This window comes from Elephas maximus, chromosome 9 (assembly GCF_024166365.1).
Source record: "Elephas maximus indicus isolate mEleMax1 chromosome 9, mEleMax1 primary haplotype, whole genome shotgun sequence".
NCBI classification, from domain to species: Eukaryota; Metazoa; Chordata; class Mammalia; order Proboscidea; family Elephantidae; genus Elephas; species Elephas maximus.
In genome coordinates this window covers 30,064,856-30,088,505 of record NC_064827.1, presented here as the reverse complement: position 1 = coordinate 30,088,505, position 23,650 = coordinate 30,064,856, and the positions used below count along the sequence as shown (strand labels likewise).

The 23,650-nt window shown below is 42.2% G+C and overlaps 1 long non-coding RNA gene across 2 annotated transcripts in view; it reads left to right on the top strand.

Moving 5' to 3' along the window:
• The first annotated feature begins 367 nt into the window (after positions 1–367).
• Positions 368–23,650, top strand: part of LOC126082927 (uncharacterized) — a 178,650-nt gene continuing 155,367 nt past the window's right edge. For both annotated transcript variants that reach the window (XR_007518683.1, XR_007518682.1), the window contains exons 1-2: positions 368–450; positions 4,484–4,649. This is a non-coding gene — a long non-coding RNA (uncharacterized LOC126082927). The remainder of the gene's footprint in view (positions 451–4,483; positions 4,650–23,650) is intronic.

Here is a 23,650-nt window from a genome sequence, read left to right as displayed (position 1 = left end):
GTTAGTCACCTTGTTTTGTGGCTGTCTCACCTACTAGCTGGCACTGCCTTCCAGAGCTTTGGGGCTTGGTGCTTCTGGTAGAGTTTGCCTCCACTAGCGCCTGGAGCGGGAAGTGTGCAGGACAAGTGGATGAAGGTTAAAGTCGGGAAATATTGTGTACTTGAACTGACAGTGATTCACACTATGTCTGCACAGATTGCTAAGAGACAAGGCGTTTGCCAAAGGGGGGAGATGGTGGGTGTGAGCAAAGGATGTTCCATCCTTGGGAATATAAACACAGCTCCATCTGTGACCTAAAAAGGCTTGGTCAGGAGGGCCATTGCCTGTCCGTTGTTTGGACTGTGCTCAGCCTCCACAAGGAAGTGCCCAGGAGCTCCCTGGGTTGTGTCTGAGAGCCGGACACTGCACTCCTGGCTGCTGCCTGATGGGGCCTGCGCTGCTCTTTCTCAGGTAAGTGCAGCTACTTGTTGCAACATGCCAGGGAAATGTGCCCGGGAAGTGCCAGCTGCCTGGGAGGCCCAGTGAGAAAATCTGCCCAACCCCTGGCTCTGTCCCAGACCTGTCACTGCCCCTTGGGTAGGCATGCCCATCTCTGTGCCCTGTGACTAATCAAAATGAGTCCTAATACCCGTGCCTCATTCACAGTCCGCATCCCAAACCCTTCCCTGGTGCTAATTTATATTGCCCCTTCTTCCACTCCTCCATGGCCACAGTCCTCTTAGCCCCCAAACTGCAGGCTGGTTTCCTGTTTACAACCTCACCCTGGCCCCGTTGGGGTATTAACAGCTTCTTTGGTCTTGATGACTGGTTTCTCTTCTTGATCAGATTTAATGTGTAAAACTGTGGTGATGCTAATGTGGTTTCTTGGAGCCTAGCCTAGACCATCAGGCTCATTCTAGAACTTTCCCTCCAGACTTCCCTGGACCACAGCAGTACCTGCACAATCTGATTAGCACGTTGGCTATGAGAATGGCCTTTGGAATGCGGCAGACCTGGGTTTGAGTCCTTGTTCTGCTGTTTATCATCTGTGTGACCTTGAGACAGTTGCTCGTCAAGCCTCAGCTTCCTCACCTGTAAAATGTAGAAAATTATACTGTCTTCTCAGAGTTATGTAAGCATTAAAGGAGATAACCAAAATACATGAATTAAACAAAAAATGATGTAAAACATAAACACAATGTTTGGTACATGGTAAACAATCAGATGGTAACTATTTTTTTTTTTTTAAAAAATCGTCTCCATTATTAATTATAAAATGCCTTCATTTCCTCAATTTTACTTTCTTGTGCCATTTTACCTTCTCAGCTTACTTTGGGTTAGGCTGGGTTTTGGGGTAAGTGTAGGTGTGGTTAGGTTGGTATCATTTCCGATGCCTGCTAACCCCTTTTTCTTTTTTTAAACACACACACATATTGTTCGTTGCCGCCAAGTTGGCTCCAATTTATGGCCACCTTATGTATAACAGAACAAAACATTGCTGGGCATTTCAGTATCTGCATGATCGTTGGCATGTTTGAGTCCACTGTTGTGGCTGTGGTATCAGCTGACCTCATTGAAGGTTTCCATCATTTTCACTGACCCTCTGCTTTACCAAACATGATGTCCTTTTCTAGTGATTAGTCTTTTCTGATGAGATGTCTAAAGTAAGCAAGATGAAGTTTTGCCGTCCTTTCTTTTAAGTAGCATTTTGGTTTTTTTCGTCTAAAACTGATTTGTTTGTACAATATTTTTCATCAGCACCACAATTTAAGTGCATCAGTTCTTCTTCTGTCTTCCTGTTTCATCGTCCAGCTTTCACATGCATGTGAGATGACTGAAATGACCGTGGCTTGGGTAAGGTACACCTTAGTCATCAAAGGGAAATCTTTCCTTTTTAAACTTCAAAGAGGTCTTTTGCAGTAGATTTGCCCAGTGTAATATGCCATTTGATGTCTTGACTATTGCGTCTAACAACTCCTAGCAACTAACAACAACGACAATGTGTGCATATATAAGACATGTTTTTGTGTTCCTTATTTACCAATGTATATATTTATACTTGGTCTAAAATTGGTGTGTTTAATAAATGACAGCTTGAATCTTGTAGATCAGCCTCTGGCCAGAGAGGTACAAATGTAATGTGAGGTTTGGGGGAAGAAAGAGCTCAGGTTTGAAGGAACGTGGCCTCCTGACATTGTACCCTGGTGTCCAGTGGCCATGTGTGTTGTGCTCCTGTTGCCAGTGTGCACATCTTGAGGTCAAGAAGAGTGTTTTATTCTTCTTGCACCCCTCGTGCCTGACACCTAATACTTGTCCAGGAAATGTTGACTAGTTAAACCACAGCTTCTGTATAATGACCTATTTCTTTTTCAATTACTATGCATTTTAAGAAAATCAATAAGTGATTTCTGATGTCTTTAATAGAGCTCAACGAACTATACTCAGTTTTACCTGTTAATACAGAATTTTTTATTTCAACATTTTTCTTGAGGTAGCATTGGCCCCTCAGACCTAATGGAATGGGGCTCTGAGAGTTTGAATTGCTTTCAGAATCAAGTCAGACCCCGGGTTTTCACCAGAATCCAGAGTAGCAGTTCTGCCTGGGCTGTTCAGCTGGGTGGAGTAAGTGAAAATGCTTTGTGGGAGGGATGTGAAGCAATGATCCATCCCTTAGATAGAACTCCCTCAAAGAGGGAGGTTATCCCAGTTCATTACCATTGTCACAGTGATAAGCAGTCATGTGACGGGTGGCTGGGTTGTGACTTGTCCATTCTCGTGGCGTTTCTGAGTCTAGGAAAGGGGGCCTGGTGGGGGGCGGTGGTTGTCTGGGCTAGAATAGGAGCAGCCTTCAGGCATGGGGTCTGTGCCATGCTAAGGGCTGCATCTGTGTGGGGGGTAGAAGGCTGCTGACATGCCGTTCCAGGAAGGAGAGGAGCTCCTTGAAGTCCAGGAAAGAAGGCAAGAAGGCAACTGTTATGGGTTGGATTGTGTCCCTCCAAAATATGTGTTGAAGTCCTAACCCCTGTACCTTAAATATGACCCTGTTTGGAAATAGGGGTTTTCTTTTGTTGTGTTAATAAGACCATACCAGAGTAGGTGGGTCCTAAACCTAATCACTTCTAAGTGGTGTCTTATAAAAAGAGCAGAATGGACAGAGACATATTGACAGGGGAAAGACAGATGCCAAGGAATGCCAGGGAACTCCCAGAGCTACTGACAAGGAAGCAGCCTGCCCTAAAGCAAATGCCCAGGTTTGGACTTCTAGCATCCCAAACTGTGAGACAATAACTTCCGTTCTTTAAAGCCACACACATGTGGTATTTGTGTTACAGCAGCACTAGGTAGCTAAGACAGCAATGGTCTGAGAGAAAAGATGGTACAGTGGAAGCCAGGCTTAGCAAAACGCCAGAAATGCTCTCTCCTTTTTGAATCCGCTTGACACTGTGCTTACTTTTCTCTTTTGGTTCTTCTTTTCTGCTTCCCTATATTTCACACCCCATAAGCTAGCCTTGCTCCCCCTAGGTTGCTTGAGGGCAGGCATTGTCACTCATTGTGCCTCCCTGCTTCTGATGGTGGCCTTTCTATAGCACCTTTGAATTTTTCCACTGTCCAGAGTTGTTAGTGTGTACGGTTGTACAGGTTGTTCACTGCACAAGGAATCCTGGCCAAAGGAGTAAGGGAGGCTAAAATCCAGCCCATGCTTTGTTTGGCAAGTTGTGTATCTAGTGCAGGGCCATGCCCCAAGGGGGCTGCCATTACAAAATTCTCATGAAGATGCTGCAGGGGCCACTGCTGGCCCGCTGGTTCCTCTCCTGGAAGTAGCTGCCCTCTGCCTTTTCTGTGGCCTTTGGCCTCAAGTTCTCCAATGGTCTCTCTGGACTCAGTCCCTTTCCAGGAGAGCCCTATCACCACCTTTACCTCTGCCTTTCCCCAGAGACTCTCAGCAGTGCGGGTACTGGCTTTCCAGCATTTTCAGAATGTAGTTCTAGGGAGTTTTTTCTGTGGTGCTGATGGGGATCTCAGGGACCATTCTCTGCAGCATCAAAATGATTTGTCCCTGTTATTGGCCCTCACCCCACAGCAAAAGCCTATAGGAGGCACAGGTGGTGGCGTCACAACAGCTTAGGATCCAAGAGAATCATTCCAGCTGCTGATGCGCTGAGCTTTCCCTGTGATCACACATTTTTGCACCAGCCAGAGCTCACACATGCCTCTACAGACCCACGGCCAGAGGCACGTGGATATCAGTGCCTGTGCAGAGAAGCCAGCCAACGGCGGCTGATGAGGGCCTAGGGAGGGACGGCCAGATTACTTGCAAGATGAGCTGCATTTGAAACAACTGACAAGAGATTGTACGTCAGAAATCAGAACAGCTGTGGGCTCCTGGTCGCAGCAGATGGGTACACGGGGAACGCACTGCAGCTTTAATCACATTTAACACGCCTGTCAGAGCATTGGGTCCATCTCCCTACTAATGTGGGTTCCTATATTGTCCGTCTGACAGGGTCCAGTTTTATGCTGCATGCTACACTCAGCACAGCGAGAAAGAAAATGATTTCTGCCCCTTGTTTTCATCAGAGAGAAGCTAGGCCGGGAAAGTGGCAGGGTTCACAGCGGGATTGGATACAGTGTGATGGGGCCATCGGAAGCCAGAGCCCCTGGCCTAGAAGGTAAGGGCTGGGCTGAGGCTGGGCATGGAGGGGACAAGAGCCTTCAGGAGGTGGGTATTCAGCCCTGATTTATGGTCACTGAGTGATGGCATCGGTGTGTATGTATGTGGCTGTGAGCGAAGTTTGAGTTTCTCAGTGCTTCTATGAATGATGGATTCATGGCAGTATAGGGAAAAAAATTCCAATATTTCTATCCTGGGCCAAGCCAGCACACAGTTTCTGGCCAGCATTTGCCAAGGATACTCAACCCTGCTGGCTCCAAGCTCTAAGAGTGGTAGCAAGATGTAGTAGAAGGAGTTTTGGAGTCAAGAGACCTGAGTTCAGTTCCTGCTGCTGCCTCATTCACTTGTTCATTCATTTATTCAGTGACCACTCATGGCATGTCAACTCTGTAAAAGGTATCATGCTGCTGAGACTATGAGACAAAACAGCATTTATTGAGGGCTTACTCTTTGCCAGCCTGTTCTGAGTACTGCCTGCATAGTAAGGTGTTCAATAAAAACTCTGTATGATGGTGCCGTTTTAATCTGCATTTCACAAGTGAGGGAACAGGGCACGAAAAGGTTTACAGGCACCTAGAAAGGAGAAGCAGTCAGGCTTTGAATCGCTTTACATTTCTGTGTCTCAGTGTCCTCACTTGTACAGTGGTGACGATGAGAAGGATTTTTCCCTGTCTGCCTCACAGAATTGTGCTGACAGTGAGATAAAGGGTCCATGAAACACACACTTTTGAAACTTAAAAATGGAAATAAAACTGAATTATTGCCGTTTTTCTATGGTTGTTTTAAGAAAGAAGAAGCAAGCATTTGTATGTTGTTTCAGTTACTGTGGCTATGTAACAAATTACCCTAAAACTTAGTGGTTTGAAATGATGACAGTGTATTTTTCTCACAAACCTGTAATCTGAGTGAGGCAGGTTGTTCCATTTGGTGTCAGCTGGGGTGATTCAAAGGCTGGTGGCTGAGATCATCTGAAGGCTCGCTCACTTCCTCATTCCTGTGTCTGGGGGTTGGTGCTAGATGAGAGCTGAGACCTTTCCTGGTGCTTTCAGCTGGAGCACCTGACATGGCCTCTCCATGTGGCTTGTGCTTCCTCCCAACATGGTGGCTGAGTTGCAAGGATGAGCATCCTGAGAGAGAGAGAGAGAGAGCAAGCTAAGCAGAAGCTGGAGGCTTAGCCTTGGAAGTAGCATAGCATCGCTTCCACTCTGTTGCTTGGAGCAGTCACACCCTCGTCCAACCCCAGATTCAAGGGAAAGGAACATAGGCCCCATTTCTTGGTGAGAGGAAAGTTGAAGTCACATTATAAGAAGAATATGTGGAATGAGAGATTAGAAAATTGAAAGTGCCACATGAACCTTTAATAAAACAAAGAAATTCATTGCTTTGGAGTCAATTCCAACTCATAGTGACACTATGAGTGTGATAGTGACACTATAGGACAGAATAAAACTGCCTGATAAGGTTTCCAAGGAGTGGCTGGTGGATTTGAACTGCCGACATTTTGGTTAGTAGCCAGATGCTTAAACCACTGTGCCACCAGGGCTCTCATGGACCCTGGCACTGCCCTGATCTGACCTTCCCTGGTCTGAAAGCTCCTACAGGTCCATGCAGACTATTTGGGTGCAGAAGCCCCACACAGTGACCTACGAATGCAGAAACACACCAACAGATGTATGATGGTGGGAAGTCACGAAGTACTGCCTTTCCTGGTTTCTAAATCCCAATTCCCTCTACATTTTTAAATTTCTGTAATTCAGATGCATGTAACAGCCTAAGCATTTTAATGTGGTGCTTCCTTTCTGACTAACCCTCCTCTCCCAAAATGAAAATATCGTCAAATTGCTTGTACTTATTACAGTCTATAACCAAATAAACCAAAACCAAACCAGTGGCCATGGAGTCAATTCCGACACATGGCAACCCCACGGGCATCAGACTAGAACCGTGCTCCATAGGGTTTTTAAATGGCTGACTTTTCAGAAGTGGATTGCCAGCCCTTTCTTCTGAGTTGCCTCTGGATGGGCCCGAACCACCAACTCTTGAGGAAGTAATCAGGCACTTAACCATTTGTACCACTCAGGGACTCCATTACAATCAAAAGTGTACAAAAACTGAGAAAATTTGGTAAAACATGCACTTAAAGCATTCTTTTTTTTCATGTGTAGCTTATCAAATATTTGCCATTTAGCAGTTATATCAGCCATTATCAGGGAGCTTGACCTAGGCTGAGGGAGTGAAATTCACTCACTGAGTGGAAGGGTGGCTTTTGCATTTTTGAAAGGGCTGGAAGAAACTCAGGCGCTTCCTTCTGATCCACGGTGGCAGTTTGTAATCATGTTCACCAGAGCTGTTCTGTGATTAAGAATCTCCTCCCTCCTCCACTGAAAGCCTCTGAGGGCAGGGACCTTGTGCATTTTCTCACCATTGTCTCCCCAGCACCGAGCAAGGCCACTCTCGTGGAGTAGACCCAAAAACTGGTGGAAGAATGAAGTCTACATGGGCTCCCTCTAGTTTGTGCATTTCTACTTGAGGCTACCAGGGCCTCCCCTGTTCTGTGTTCCTAGAATAGGCAGATTCCCTGAACCTCAGCTCAGCTCACCCTGGGAGCTCAGAGGCCCAGCAACAGTGGTTATTGGACAGGAGCAAGGAGAGAGACAAGCCCCCAGATTGGGCATGTTGGGTTGCCATGACCTCCCACCTTTACTTCCCCCAAGGGGTGCCCATCCTGTTTGCCTGGCTCCCAGCATGGCTCACAGGGAGGAGCAGGACCTGGGTAAAGTGTCCTGTCGTCCTTGGAACCTACTGAGTCACAGAACTTGAGTACAATTCATTTTTCTTCCAGTTAAAATTAGGAGGAAGATTTTGTTTATTTATACATTTGTTTGTTTGGTTGTCTTAAAGCAATATTTCCTCAAATACAGCTCACCCCATATCACACTGTCTGTGGATGTTTATTTAGGAAGCTGACCCCTGGGCTCAACTCTAGACCTAGGGAATCTGAATCCCTGAGGTGGGGTGAAAGAAATCAGTGTCTTATCAAGCTCTTTAGTGTTTCTGAAGCAGATAGTTCTATACCTACATTCTGATAATCCCAACATTCTAGTGTAATTGTGAAAGAGCATAGATAGGCTTTGCAGTTAGAGTGAGCTGGGTTTGAATCCTCGCAGTGTGACCTTGGGCAAGTTAATTGCCCTTTCTGAACCTCATCTGTAGGGCATCCAGCCAATTTGTTTGGGAGAGTCCTGTTTTATGCCTGTCATCCTGACATTATTATTAATAGCACCCTCCCACTCCCAAAGTGTCATGATTTAAATAATAGCTAAGGTACATACATATCCATAATCATCTATAATTAGGGGACTGTACCAGGCACTGCTAGTTGCCTGCCAATAGCCATTCTTTCCTTCTCCTTCAATTCATCCAGCTAAAATGACAAATCCCAGGCTTTGTTGCACATGACACTGAGCAGTCTAATGAGCTGTAGGCAGGAGTACCGCTTTTTCAATGAATCCTCCTTAAAACAAGGAAACTGAGCTGTCATGTGCCTCTGGCCCATCGTCCTTCCCCTTCTACCTATACAAGCAGGTATAATGCTAGAGACGCAATAGTCATCTTATTAGCACAAGGCAGCAGGCATGAGGATGAAAGCCATGTGCTAAACAGAAAGCTTGACAGAGCCCACATATGATGATGGTCATGTCATCTGCCTGAGCTGTCACATCAGCCCTGGTCTGCTGTCCTCTGCATTTATTTATATATGAGAAAAGTAACCCCACATTTTGTCAAACCATAGTATCTTGGATTTTCTGTTATGTGCAACCAAACTTCTTCCTAACTGATGTGAAGAAGTGGAGACCCACCTCGGACAGTATCCTGAGGATAAATGAGGTGGCACGTGGAAAGCACATGGTACAGTGCAGTGCTCAACAGATGATGGCTGGCAATGATAAAACTTCTCCTCTTCCTTCCCAGGAAGGGGTTGTTTCTATCTGATTCCTTGAGGAAAGTTTCCCATATAGAACATGAACTGCCATCTCCTGCCCGTGTTACTATCACTGGTCTATTGTCTGGGTTATGGAAGACAGAAGAATTGATATCTTTGAGTTATGGTGTTGGCAAAGAATATTAAACATACCATGTACTTCCAGAAGAACAAACAAATCAGACTTTGAAGAAATACAACCAGGATACTCCTTCGAAGCAAGGATGGAAGAACTTCACCTTGCTTACTTTGGACATATCATCCGGAAGGACCAATTCCAAGGAAAGAATATCATGTTTGATAAAGTAAAAGGTCAGCAAAAAGGAGACCCTCAATGAGATAGGTGGACACGATAGCCACAACATAGACTCAAATACACCAACAATCATGACGATGGCAAGGACCAGGCAGGGTTTCATTCTGTTATACATAAAGTCGCCAAGAGTTGGAGCCAGATTGATGGCAACTAACAACAACATTGTCTGGTTATTTTGGCTTGTTGGACATAACCTTAGGTACTTCATGTACTGGGACATTTTAAAACTGTTCATGGAATTGAGTTTTGCTTGTTTGAATTGCAAAGGCAAAACGAAAACCTGATACCCAAACAATACCACTGCACTTTTTATGTCCCTAACTTCCTGTAAGGGTTAAAAACAGAAACTGAACGTCTGTAGACACACACATGCTGTTCTCAGAAAAATGATCCTCCTGTTTCTATTTGGCGGACCCACGTCAGTGGAGGGAAGTGAGGAAGGAGAGGCTGAGGAGCCCACCCACTGTACTTGTCATCTGGCCCTCCCAACCCAGCAGTGGATAGCACAGTTGCATAGCATATTGTCTGGCTCGGTTCTCTAGTTGTATTCTTGGTCTCACAGCTCTTGCAGAATTTTTTTTGAACTCTTCAAAAGGACAATTTTATCTACTGCTTTAAAAATATCTCCTTTTGCTGTGTTGTTGGTTCCCTGTTGGACACAGATGCTGAATCCACAGTTATTGGCTTGACTAGGCCACACACAAAAATTCGTGTTTTACGCTTATTCACAAGGTCAGTTTTGGGCCATCCCATTTCAACAGGTCTCTCTGCAGTTAAAACCACGTCCCTGATTGTGCATTTGAAATTATATAGATGAACAAGAGCTTAACGTGAGGATTCTTGCTGTTTTTGACTTGTAAAGGAATCAGGTCCTTGGCTCTTTGGTCTTGTTTGCTGCTTCCAGGTAAGGAATCAGCGGGAGGCAGGCAGGAGGAGGGCGGATGTTATCAAAGTCTAGCGAGCGTTGGAATTGCCCACAGAGCTTAAAACAATCAGATTTCCCCCTCTTCTGGCTCTACCCCATCTGATTAAGTGGCCTGGGGTGGGACACTGGAATTGTCATGCAACTATATTTTGCATAAATAACACGCCCATACATATAACACATGGAAATGATGAAATTAAGTAAAACGGTTCTGGCATAGCGTGCCCATGCATATACTGCTTGTGTCTTGTGACATTTCAGAAGTAAATTTCGACCTCATTCACCCATCCTCCCGTATTATAGGTAAATCATACCATTCTGTTTATTTTCTTTAATTGTCTGCTTATGTGTATAAAAATAGTCCAAAATGTTACTTTTGACCATAATTGTATAATAAAAGTATAAGCCATGGCCATGAAGTCATGGATTCAGTTTGGTGGTCCCCCGATAATAAGAAAATAAACAATTGAAACTGTGCATTTGTTTTGATTAATTTAAGCTGATAATACCTACCTTAAGTGAAGTTTCTATGTGATCAGAAATAGAAATTGAAGCCAGCAACATCTTAAAAACAAATTGGCAAAGCACACTGACAAAAATAATGCATGGAGAGTTTTGCAGTTGGAAAAAACTTATAACATACGTGTTATTTGCATAGAAACAAGGTAATTCCTGTTTAACATGCGCTTAGGTTTTCTAATACAGACCATTCAGACAGCATTCTTTGAGAAACACTGACAACCAAAAGGAGAAATGCAAATGCCGATAAGTAGATGTAAAATGCTCAAAACCACTGATATAAATTAAAATAAGATCCTTTTAACCTATGTGATTGGCAAATGTTTTCTAAATGGTAATACACAGCATGATGAGGTCATTGCTGGTTCAGTGGTAGAATTCTCACCTTCTATGCAAGAGACTTGCAAGAGTTTGATAACCAGCCAATGTGTCTCCTGTGTAGCCACTACCTGTCTGTCAGTGGAGGCTTGCGTGTCCCTATGATGCTGAACAGGTTTCAGAGGAGCTCGCAGATAAGATAGATGGGGAAGAAGGACCCGTTATCTACTTCTGAAAACCAGTCAGTTAGAACCCTATGGATCACAACGGTCCATTCCAAAACCAATTGCAGGGATGGTACAGGACTGGGCAGCATTTTGTTCTGTTGTGCATGAGGTCACTATGAGTTGGGGGCCAACTTGACAGCAACTAACAACAACAGCAACAATATAGAGTATAGGTAAGATACAGGGGGTGGATGCTTTCGTGCTTAAAACCAAAACGAAACCAAACCCGTTGCTATCAAGTCGATTCTGACTCACAGTGACCCTATAGAACAGAGTACAACTGCCCCATAGAATTTCCAAGGAGGACCTGGTGGATTCCAACCACTGAACTTTTGGTTAACAGCTGTAGCTAAGGGGAGTAGAAACTGGGACCCCTGGGCAGGGGTGAGGGTGCTGGCAGTGTGTGTTAAGAGTCTTAACGTGTTTCTATTCCTATAGCCCAGGAGAATACCTTGAGGAATTTATCCTAAAGGAGTAATCACAGGTGTGTGTAAGGTTGTTAAGAAAGGTGTTTGGTTAAAAATTATGGAAAATGTAACTGATGAAATACTATGCAGATATTATAATGATGTAGTAGAAGAATGTGTAAAGTTATGGGAAACTCATTATGAAAAGATATTAAATGAGAAATACATATCTAGGCAAATCACTTCTTCATATTGTTAAACACTTTTATAATGAACATGCCTTTAATTTTAATAGTTGGGAAAACACTGAATATGTTACTTTATAAAGTGGAAAATGCCTTTGGCATCTGTCAAGCCTGGGTTTACATTTCCATCGTAATGGGGTGTTATTTGGGGCATTAATCTCTCTGCATTTCAGGTTCTCAACTGTAAAATCAAGTAAATACTAACAGCATATGTATTTGTCACGAGAATTAAAAGAAATAATCTATGTGAACACACTTAACACATAACAGAACATATAAACATCGGATTTTGTCTCCCTTCTTAAATGTTTGAAATCAGAAAAAGTACTAAACTCTCTGGCCAAAGATCAATGAAAAAGTTTTCATTTCTTTTACACAAACCATAGAATTTCAAGTTGTTTCTTTTGGATCCTTTTCTGGGAAAGGGTTTCTTAGGGCATATGAGATATTGTTGGAAGTGAAAACTGCAATTTGTAGTTGACACCATAATTAGTTAATTGCAGCCTCTGGTCCTATTTGTTTTCCCTTTTATCAGCTTTAACAGTTCGGAATATTTAAATAATTTTCCTCCTTCTATAATTTTAATAAAAGAAAATCTTATGATCCTTGTCTAGAGAGGCAATAAAGCTCATACTATTAAAACTTTCCATCTTCTTAAAATGTCACAAAGTCCCAATACCATTTATAGTGCATCAAAAATACCAAACATCTAGGAAGAAATCTAATGAAAGACACACAACGCTTGTACACAGAAAACTACAAAACATTATGGAGATGTTGTGGACTGAACTGTGCCCCCCAAAATACGTGTTGTAAATCCTAGACTTGATGCCTGTGGTTCTAATCCCACTTGAGAATAAGTTTTCTTTGTTGTATGAATGAGGCAGGATTAGTGTAGGGTGTATCTTGAGTCAATCTCTTTTGAGATATAAAAGAGATTAAACAAGGAAGTGAGAGAAGCAGAGATGGGGTAAGATAGATGCCAAGACACATGGAGATCTCCAAGGAACCAGGAAGCAGAAATTGAAAAGAAAAGGATCTTCCTCCAGAGCTGACAGAGAGAGAAAGCCTTCCCCTAGAGCCAGCACTCTGAATTTGGACTTCTAGCCTCCTAAACTGTGAGAAAATAAATTTCTGTTCGTTAAAGCCAACCACTTGTAGTATTTCTGTTATAGTTGCACTAGAAAACTAAGACAGAATTTGGTTCTGGAAGAGTAGGGTACTGCTCTAACGGATACCTAAAATTTGGAAATGGTTTTGGAATTGAGTAATAGGTAGCAGCTGGAAGAGTTTTAAGGTGTCTAATAGTAAAAGCCTGGATTGCCATGGAGAAAGTGTTGGTAAAATTATGGATGTCAAAGCAGTTCTGGTGAGGGCTCAGCAGAAAGTGAGGAGAGCTATAGGAAATGTCTCTATTGTCTTAGAGAATACATATGGCACCAGCAACAGAATGCTGCTAGCAATGTGGATGTTAAATGTGCTTCTGTGAAACTTGAAAAGAAAACAATGAACATGGGATTGGACAGTGGAGGGAGGGTGATGCTTTCCAGGCAGTGGCAAAGAACTTGTCTGAATTACATTCAAATATTTGGTGGAAGGTAAAACTTGTAACTGATGAACTTGGATATCTGACTGAAGAGATTTCTAAACCAGGTCCTGTGGGCCATGTGGTTTCTCCTTGCTGCTTATAGTAAAATACAAAAGGAAAGAGATGAACTTAAAAAATAAAACAAAACTTAAAGGTTTGGAAAATTTTGTTACACAAACTAAGGACATGTATCCTAGAATGTTCACCAAAGACATGGTTACACATTCTTTTGTTAAAAAGATTAAGCCTGTGACTGATTGATCTAACCAACTACCACAGCAGAAAACCCATCAGCTTAGACAGAAAGGGCCAGAGATAGTATCAAAAGAAAGAACTGCCTCTGGAACTCTACAGGCAGAAAACAGGCCAAAGGAGGTACATCTGCTGTCCTCAAAGAAAAAAAAAGAGCCATCCCTGGAGCATCACAGAGATCAGCAAAACTGTTGGAAGGAGCAAAGGAAGCAGGGCCTTCTGGGCTTTAAAGATGGGGCCACGGTCTCCTGGATCTCAAAGGGTAGGGCTACAGTTTCCTAAGTTTCAAAGAGTCAGATTTTCAACAATTCGATTCCAGAGCATGGGGCTACTGTTGAGGTGTGCCAGGGGGATAGGCCGCCACCTAAAGCTGAGCATTCAGGGCTGCCATGCCTAAGGAGTAGAAGAACAAGGCCTGCCGGGGCTGAGGGGGTAGAGGTGCCACGCAGGTGAACTAGGAGAATGGGGCCACCTAAAGCCAAGGGAGCAGAGTTGCCATCCCAGAAGGCCTGTAAGGCAGAGCTGAAGGTCAGGGCCAAGGAACCTCCACTCAGAATCCAGAGACCGTGGCCAATACCCAGAGTCTAAAGGGCAGGGCCATCACCTAGAGGTCTCAGAGAATAAAGGATTATTTCAAGCCTTTAGAGCTAATGTAAATTGTTCTGCTGGGTTTGGGGCTTGCTAGGTGCCTGTTATTTCTTCTTTTCCTCCAATTTCTCCCATTTGTAATGGAAATGTCTACCTTGTGCCTATTCCACCATTGTACTTTGGAAACAGATAGATTATATTCTAGATTTCATAGGTTCACAGATAAAGAGGAATTTTGCCCCAGGTTGGAATAGAGTCTCACCCATATTTGATTTAGATGATTCAGAAGACGACAGTTTGGACTTGGAGTTAATTTAAGACTTTTGGGATGATGTGTTGGGGTGAATGTGTTTTATACGTGGCAAGGACATGAATTTGCCAGTGGTTATAATCACATTTGGGAATGGGTTGTTTTAGTTATGTGGATGAGGCAGGATTAGTGTGGGGTGTATTTTGAGTCAATCTATTTTGAGATATAAAAGAGATTAAACAAGCAAGCAGAGCAGAGATGGGGTATGATAGATACCAAGACATCTGGAAATCTCCAAGGAACCATGAAGCAGAAGCTGAAGAGGCAAGGACTTTCCTCCAGAGCCAACAGAGAAAGAAAGCTTTCCTCTAGGGTCAGCATTCTGAATTTGGTCTTCTATCCCCATAAACTGTGAGAAAATAAATTTCTGTTTGTTAAACCTATCAACTTGTGGTATTTCTGTTACGGCAGCACTAGATAACCAAGACGAGATATTTTAAAAGTACCTTTGATCTATATAAGTCAAAATATGCAAACAACTGGAGTTAGAAAACCAAAAGGGAACAACACACTTGACATTTCTCAAGCTGAAAAAGTTGAAGAAAATATTCAAGCCTCAAGTTGCAATTTTGAAGGATTCCATGTGCAAAATAAAATGTTGAAGTACACAGGAACCATCGTGAGAAGATGGTCCATAGACCAAGAGGCAGTCGTTTGAACAGAGTAAAGGGATACTGGATGGTTTAAAATCAGGAAAGGTAGGTGTCAGGGTTGTATCGTTTCACCATACTTATTCAATCTGAAGATGAGCAAATCATCTGAGAAGCTGGACTGTACGAATAAGAACAGAGCATCAGGATTGGGGGAAGGCTCATCAAAAACCTGTGATATGCAGATGGCACAACTTTTCTTGCTTAAAGTGAGGAGGACTTTAAGCACTTACTGATAAAGATCAAAAACCACAGCCTTCAGTATGGATTACACCTTAACATAAAGAAAACAAAAATCCTCACAACTGAACCAATTAGCAACATCATGATAAATGGAGAAAATATTCAAGTTTTCAAAGATTTCATTTTACCTGGATCTACAATAATGTCCATGGAAGCAGCAGTCAAGAAATCAAATGACCTATTGTATCAGGCAAATCTGCTGCAAAAGACTTCTTTAAAGTGTTGAAAAGCAAAGATGTCAGTTTGGGGACTAAGGTGCACCTGACCCAAGCCATGATATTTTCAATTGCCTTGTATGCATTTTAAAATTGGACAATGAATAAGGAAGACTGAAGAAGAACTGATGCCTTTGAATTACGGTGTTGGCAAAGAGTACTGAATATACCATGGACTGCCAGGAGAACAAACAAGTCTGTCTTTGAAGAAGTAGAGCCAGAATGCTCCTCGAAAGTGAGGATGGTGAGACTTCATCTCACATACTTTGGATACCTTATTAGGACGGACCAGTCCCTGAATACGGACATCATGCTTGGAAAGGTAGAGGGTCAGTGAAGAAGAGGAAGACCCTTGAAAAGATGGATTGACACAGTGGCTGCAAAGTGGGCTTAAACATAGCAACAATTATGAGGAGTGTGCAGGACTGGGCAGTGTTTCATCCTTTTGTACATAGGGTTGTTATGAATTGGAACAGATTTGACAGCACGTGACAACAACAGCATATAAACCAAGGAATGTACCATGACTTCAGAGATTTACTAGTAGATATGTCAGTTTTCCCCAGATTAATCTTTATGCTATAAAACTAGAACAGTTACAGCAGCACTATTTGTAATAGCCCCAAATTGGCAATAACCCAACTGTGTATTATCAGTAGAATAGATAAATCAACAGTGGTGTATTCCCACAATGGAATACTATATAACCAATGATAATGAACAGTTTGCCATTAGATGCAATAATATGGATAAATCCCACAAAAATTATGTTACACAAAAGAGGTCACATATAAAAGCATGAATACTGTATGACGCCATTTATATAGAGTTCAAAAACAGGCAAAATTTGTGTATGCTGATTAGAAGTCAACATCACGGTCTTTCTTGTGAGGGGAGTAGTGATCAGAAAGGAGTAGCAGGGAGTTTCTTAATTCTCATAATGTTCCGTTTCTTCATCTGGGGACCTGCTAAGTGGTTGTGTTCCGATTGTAAAAATTCATCATTCTCTACTGTAATAAGTGTGTATTTGAATATATTTCAATAAAAAGTGTAAAAAATCTTATCGTTGCCTTAAGATGAGACATAAATAAGACAAGGGCTATTATTGAGTTTATGTTTTATTAAAACTTCATATGTGGCTTTATCGCAATATTTGGCAGTAAAGCTCATTTGAGAGAGAGAGGAGCTGTGGTTACAGTGCTGGGATTGGCACAGTGGAAAGGCGGAGTAAGAAACTATTTCAAAAAGCTTTGGTTAGGGCCAACACAGATAGGGGAAGAGAGAGAAAAGTAGTATTTATAGAACAGCTTTTATGTATCAAGTCCTGACTACCCCATGTTCTTTTTTCTGATATCTCAATTCAACCACACAACAAAACCATGAGAAGATTATTATCCTCTTTTACATATTAGAATATGGAGACTATGAGTGGCTCATTAACTTGGTCAAGATCAGACAGACAAGAACAGAAGGCTGTATTAATCTCCTGTGGCTGCCATAACAAATTACCATAAACAGGATGGCTTAAAACAACAAAGGTTTATTCTCTCACAGTTTTGGAGGCCAGAAGTCTGAAATGAAGATGTCAGCAGGTCCACACTTCCTCCAGATGCTCTAAGGGAGATTCTGTTCCTTGTCTCTTCCAGTTTCTAGTGGCTCCAGGTGTTCCTTGGCTTGTGGTTGCATAACTCTGATCTCTGCCTCTGTCTTCACACACCCTTCTCTTCTGTGTTGGTGTCTTGTCTTCTGACTCTCGTAAGGACACTTGTCAATGGACTTAGGGCCCACCCAGATAATCATCTTGAGATCCTTAACTAAATATATCTGGAAGTACCCTTTTTCCAAATTCACTAATTCCGGTTTTAGGACACGGACATATCTTTTGGGGGGCCACCTTTCAACCAAGTACAGAGGTCCAATGTTACAAATAAAGACAAAGATAAAACTCAAATCATAAATCCAAAATCTGATGCAGATCCAGTACTAGAGATTTCTTTTGTAATAGTAATAGTGGCCACAGCCAATTCTTGCACAATCATTCAGGGCAACTTCTGAGATGCCTGAAAATGCCCCTTTGCATCTGCCAGTGTCCAGTGAAGAGAGAATGTCTTGGGAAGTTGGTGTCTGTGAGGATGCTGTTGGTGCCCACCCCAGACCTCCTTCACCAGGTCAGTGCACCCCATGGTCCAGCTGTTGCGTTGGCTGCTCAATAGCACACAGCCATCCTCAGCTTCAGACAATTGCCTTTGGTCATATGGGAGTTGACTCATACTGGAGGTTGTGCAACCTCCACCTTCCATTGGAGGCCAGTGAATGACTGTTGAGGAACTATAAGAGGTGGCTTCCTTGCCTGTCAATAGGACCAACCCCCTGGTGCAATTTGTGTCCCTGAGCTCCTTGTGGGACCACTTTGAAGTTACCTGAGCCACAGCCTTGCTTAGCTTTCTTTTCCTGCCCTAACCTGCTTTTCTTCTTCTTCTCCCAAGAGCACTCCCCCAATAAATCACTTTCATAAGAGTCCTCATTTCAGGCTCCGCTTCTCGAGAATCTGACCTAAGACATGTTGGCAGTAGCCTGCCTTTCCTGCCAGACCCTGCTACTTAGGCTCCTTCATTTGTTTGGCAGTTTCACATATGTAAAGATTTTAAGGATGCGACCATTCAGTGAGCTGAGTCTTACAGTTCTGGGCCTTGATGGTTTTCCTGACAATTTTATCAATATACATCATGGAAGATCAATATCATTAGTGCCTATGAGAGTGAGTCCCTAAGGCCTGGAGACCTGCTTATGACCAAGCATATAAACCATTGGAAGAAACACTTCTTTTTTTAATGGTGGGGATGAAACGAGCAGTTCATTTACTAAAGGAAAGAATTTTCTACCCCTTAAAATGTGATCTTATCTTCCTAGATTTACTTTACACAAGATAGAATTAAATACCAGGAGGTTCTAATTCTTACTATCAATCAAGTGAGCTATTAGTTTGGCAAGAGGGTTTTCAAAACATCTTAGTTAGAAATGGATCAGTGAGTGGCTGATGGGCCTACAGAATCATCATCAGCTCTTTTGTAGATAACCTTCATTTTCAATAAACGTTATACACAGCATTTCAAAGATAGATATCATGACAGACATATCTCAATGAAGAGATCCTCAGGGAGTAAAAACAACATTGATTATAAACTTGGTCTGGATATATAGGCAATAGGAAAGGCTTTGAGGATCCATAATCATAACTGGGAAGTGAGTGGGGGTTCTAAGAAGGAGAAACTGTGGTGCTATCTCGGGTGTGGTCTTCTTATAGGTGGACTGGAGTTCAGATTGTCTGAGCAGAGACGGATGCTCCTAAGGTCTGAACATTCAGGAGCAGATGCCATTGTAATACATCCATTTTCACAAAAAAGCAGAACCAGTAGGCCTTCGGAACAGACTCTGGGAATTTCTGCAGGAGGTGGCCACTACCTGGTACTCAGCTTACCTTTGCAGGATTAAAATCAGGATTGGACAGCCTGAGCTAGGCAGCCTGTCAGGCTGAACTTCCACATCCAGGGATGGTCAAACCATGAAACTCCTCAACAGCAATTCTCCCTGGATGGTGTTAGGGATGGTCAGAAGATCTCCCTGTTACATCTGTTAGAGGATCTTAATGTTGGTTGTCTTCTACATCACAGAGTCCCTTTCAGAAGGTCTCAGAAGGTACTTTTTTTTTTTTTTTTTTCTGGTCTCATTACAGGTGCTTCTTCCAAATTACTGGTTTATTTCTGAGTTTTGACTTTTGGACTCTATGAATCATATATTCTCAAAGGGGTGTTATTGACATTTGGGTCAGGATGATTCTTAGCTGTGCAGTAGTGTCTTATGCATTGCAGGGCATTTAGTCTTCCTGCTTCACATGCCCTAAATGTAAGAATCAGCCCCCAACATCTTTCTAAAAACGAAACTTGCCCCTAAGAATTTCCGCCGCCCCCCTTCAGATGAGGGATCTTAGCCCTGAAGCTGGCCATGTTTTCCTCCTTATTTTGGCCACTAGGAAGCTCAGAGCAAAATTTGATAAGTGCCTCCAAGAACTGCACCAGATCTCATAGCTCGCAGATTTTGTGCTATCATTACAAAAGGACATTTTAATTTTCTTTCCTTATTTTTTTCCAGCTGAATTTCATTATCCTTTTTAACTTAAAAAAAATATATAAATTTTTTTAACTTGTGTTTACATATTCACATTTTGTAAGCCTTTTAATATCTTTTTTTTTTTTTAACAAGGTGGAGTCCAAGTAAATAATATAGTATAAAATTATTTGGAGAGTATGCATTGTTTATGGATGCTTTTCTATTATATGTGACATCTGCACCCGTCTCTCACTAAGGTTTTTGTTCTTAAGATCCTTTGGGAGTAAAAGCACTTGTAGAAACACATCTGATGTCATTTGCCTGTTGCACCTAGTGGTGCTGTGAGAGAGGCCTTCTGTGTGATAATAATCTCAGTCAGTTGCAGAGCAACTCTTCATAGATGATCTGTTGGGTATGGGCAAGAGAAATAAAAAGGAAATCCCCTAAAAGAAACAGCAGCATGTATCTGGTAAAACCCACTAGCCCAGGAGGAGAGGAGGAATAAACACACTGAGACTAACTCTTGAAACTGCAGGAGAGCATATTCTGGGTAGGATGTTATTCTCCAGACATCTGTTGGTGACATATACTTGCAGGCATGCATCATTGGAGGGAACTATAAATTATATGGGGGGCAGTTTAATGATCTGCAAAGTTGCATATCCAGCCAGCACAGATCACATCTTTGAAATAGGGCAAAAGAGGTAATTTAGATGGGAGAGGAGAGGGTGGCAAAGCGGGCGATTGGGGCACAACCAGGCAGAAGGGCCCCACAAGAAGAGCCCCTTGGAGATAATAACCTTGAAAGCATGGGTGGGATAGAGTGAAGGCGGAGCTGCTGCCTTGTGTATTTTCAGGGAGGATTAAGCAGGGAAAATGCAGAGGCTAGAGCTAATAGTTAATGCGATGGGCTGTTAACCAAAAGGTTGGAAGTTCAAGCCCACCCAGAGGTACTTTGAAAGAAAGGCCTGGTGATCTACTTCCAAAAAACCACTCACTGAAAACCCTATGGAGCACAGTTCTACTCTAACACACATCGGGTTGCCATGGTTAGAATTGACGACAACTGGTTAGCACAGGCTGGGAGAAACAAAGGATGAAATAGTCCTTTACAAAAGGAGAAATTGGGTTCTGACGAAGCTAGTTCCTCCTTCCATCCCCTTTTCCATTTGAGGCTGTATTAATTTCCTAGGGCTGCTGTAACAAATGATCATAAGCAGGGTGACTTAAAACAGCAGGATTTTATCCTTTCCCAGTTATGGAGGCTGTTGTCGTTAGGTGCCATGGAGTCGGTTCCAACTCATAGAGACCCTGTGTACAACAGAACAAAACACTGCCTGATACTGTGCCATCCTCACAAACGTCGCTATGTTTGAGCCCACTGTTGTAGCCACTGTGTCAGTCCATCTTGTTGAGGGTCCTCCTCTTTTTTGCCAACCCTCTGTATTACCAACTATGATGTCCTTCTCGAGAGACTGGTCCCTCTGGTAACATGTCCAAAGTACATGAGATGAAGTCTCACCATCCTTGCTTCTAAGGAGCATTCTGGCTGTACATCTTCCAGGACAGATTTGTTCATTCTTCTGGAAGTCCATGATATATTCAATATTCTTTACCAACATCATAATTCAAAGGCATCAATTCTTCTTTGGTCTCCCTTATCATTCTTCAGCTTTCATATGCATATGAGGTAATTGAAAATATATGGCTTAGGTTACGCGCACCTTAGTCCTCAAAGTGACATTTTTACTTTTTAAACACCTTAAAGAGGTCTTTTGAAGCAGATTTGCCCAATGCAATACGTCGTTTAAATTCTTGGCTGCAGCTTCCGAGGGCATTGATCATGGATCCAAGTAAAATGAAATCCTTGACAATTTCAGTATTTTTTCCATTCACCATGATGTTGCTCATTGGTCCAATTGTGAGAATTTTTGTTTTCTTTTTGTTACGGTTTAATCCATACTAAAGGCTGTAGTCTTTGATCTTCATCAGTAAGTGCTTCTAGTCCTCTTAACATTCAGCAAGCAAGATTGTGTCATCTGCATATCGCAGGTTGTTAACGAGTCTTCCTTCGGTCCTGATGCCCAGTTCTTCTTCATATAGCACAGCTTCTCGGATGATTTGCTCAGCATACAGATTAAATAAGTATGGTGAAAGGATACAGCCCTGAAGCACACCTTTCCTGATCTTGAACCATTCACTATCTCCTTGTTTTGTTCAAACTACTGCCTCCTGATCTATGTACAGGTTCTACATACACACAATCAAGCATTCTGGAATTCCTATTCTTCACAGTGTTATCCATAATTTATTATGATTCACACAAATGCCTTTACATGGTCAATAAAACACAAAGTAAACATCTTTCTAGTATTCTCTGCTTTCAACCAGGATCTATCTGACATCAGCAATGATATCCCTCGTTCCACATTCCTTCTGAATCCAGCTTGAATTTTTGAAGTTCCCTGTGGATGTACAGCTGAAAACATTTTTGAATTAACTTCAGCATAATTTTACTTGCATGTGATGTGTTTTTTTTCGTGATATTAATGATATTGTTTGATAATTTCCCACATTCCCTTGGATCACCTTTCTTTGGAATGGGCACAAATATGGATCTCTTCCAGTCCATTGGCCAGGTAGCTCTCTCCCAAATTTCTTAGCATATACAAGAGAGGGCTTCCAGTGTTGCATCTGTTTATTGAAACATCTCAATTTGTATTCTGTCGATTCCTGGAGCTTTGTTTCACACCAATGACTTCAAGATAGCTTGGACTTCTTCCATCAATACCATCAGTTCTTGATTATATTCTACCTCCCCAAATGGCCGAACATTGACCAATTCTTTTTGGTACAGTGACACTGTGTACTCCTTCCATCTTCTTTTGATGCTGCATCGTTTAATATATTGCCCATAGAGTCCTTCAAAGTTGTAACTTGATCCTGAATTTTTTCTTCAGTTTTTTCATGTTGAGAAATGCCAAGAGTGTTCTTCCCTTTTGGTTTTCTAACTCCTTGTCTTTGCACATTTCATTATAATACTTTGTCTTCTCAAGCCACCCTTTGAAATCTTCATTATTTTTACTTCATCATTTCACTTTAGCTACCCTACATTCATGAGCAAGTTTGAGAGTGTTTTCTGACATCCATTTTGAAAACTAGAATTTCAAAATCAGGGTATTGGCAGGGCCGTGCTCCCTTCAAAGGCTCTAGGGGTGAATCCTTCTTTGCTTTTTCTGGCTTCTGGTGGCTGCCAGCAATTTTTGGAGCTCCTTGGATTGTGGTAGCATAACTCCAGTTTCTGCCTCTGCCTTCCCTCTGTGTGTGTCTGTGTTCAAATTTCCTCTTCTTACAGAGACTCCTCTCATTAGGGCCCACTCTAATCCAGTATGACCGCATTTTTAACTTGATTACATCTGCAAAGACATTATTTCCAAATAAGGTCACGTTCACAAGTTTCAGATGGACATGAATTTGGGAGGTAGGCACTATTCAACCCACTACATTGACAAATAGTAGCAACCCATTACGGGCTACTCTAAATGCTTTCTTAAAATATTTAATACATTAGCTGTCACACTTTTATAGTGGTGAAAACTTTTTTTTTTTAATGAAATTTATTCAGAGTTCCACTAGATTGTAAGCTCCATGGGGGTAAGAATTTCTTTTCTTATTGTTCACTCTTGTATCCCCAGAGTATGTCACATAGTAGGCACTCAGTAAACATTTGTTGAATGGCTGAATGAATGAATGGGTAGGTATGTAGCTTGGTTGACTAAGATCATAGTCTTTCCAGCAGACACCAGAGTTCCTGAGGGAAAGAACCTTATTTTAGAGAAATATCTTGATAAGTCACTTGGCGAAAGAAGGCAACTCTTGTGGGTTATATTGTGTTCTCCCAAAATATGTGTTGATTTCCTGGCCCTTGTACCTGTGGATGTGATCCTGTTTGGATACAGGGTTTTTAAAAAATTTTTTTATGTTAATGATGTCATACCAATGTATGATGGGTTCTAAACCTAATCACTTTTGAGTTATAGAAAGACCAGAATAGACATAAAACACATATGGGGGAGGACAGGTGCAATGTGAGGATCGTCTACAAGC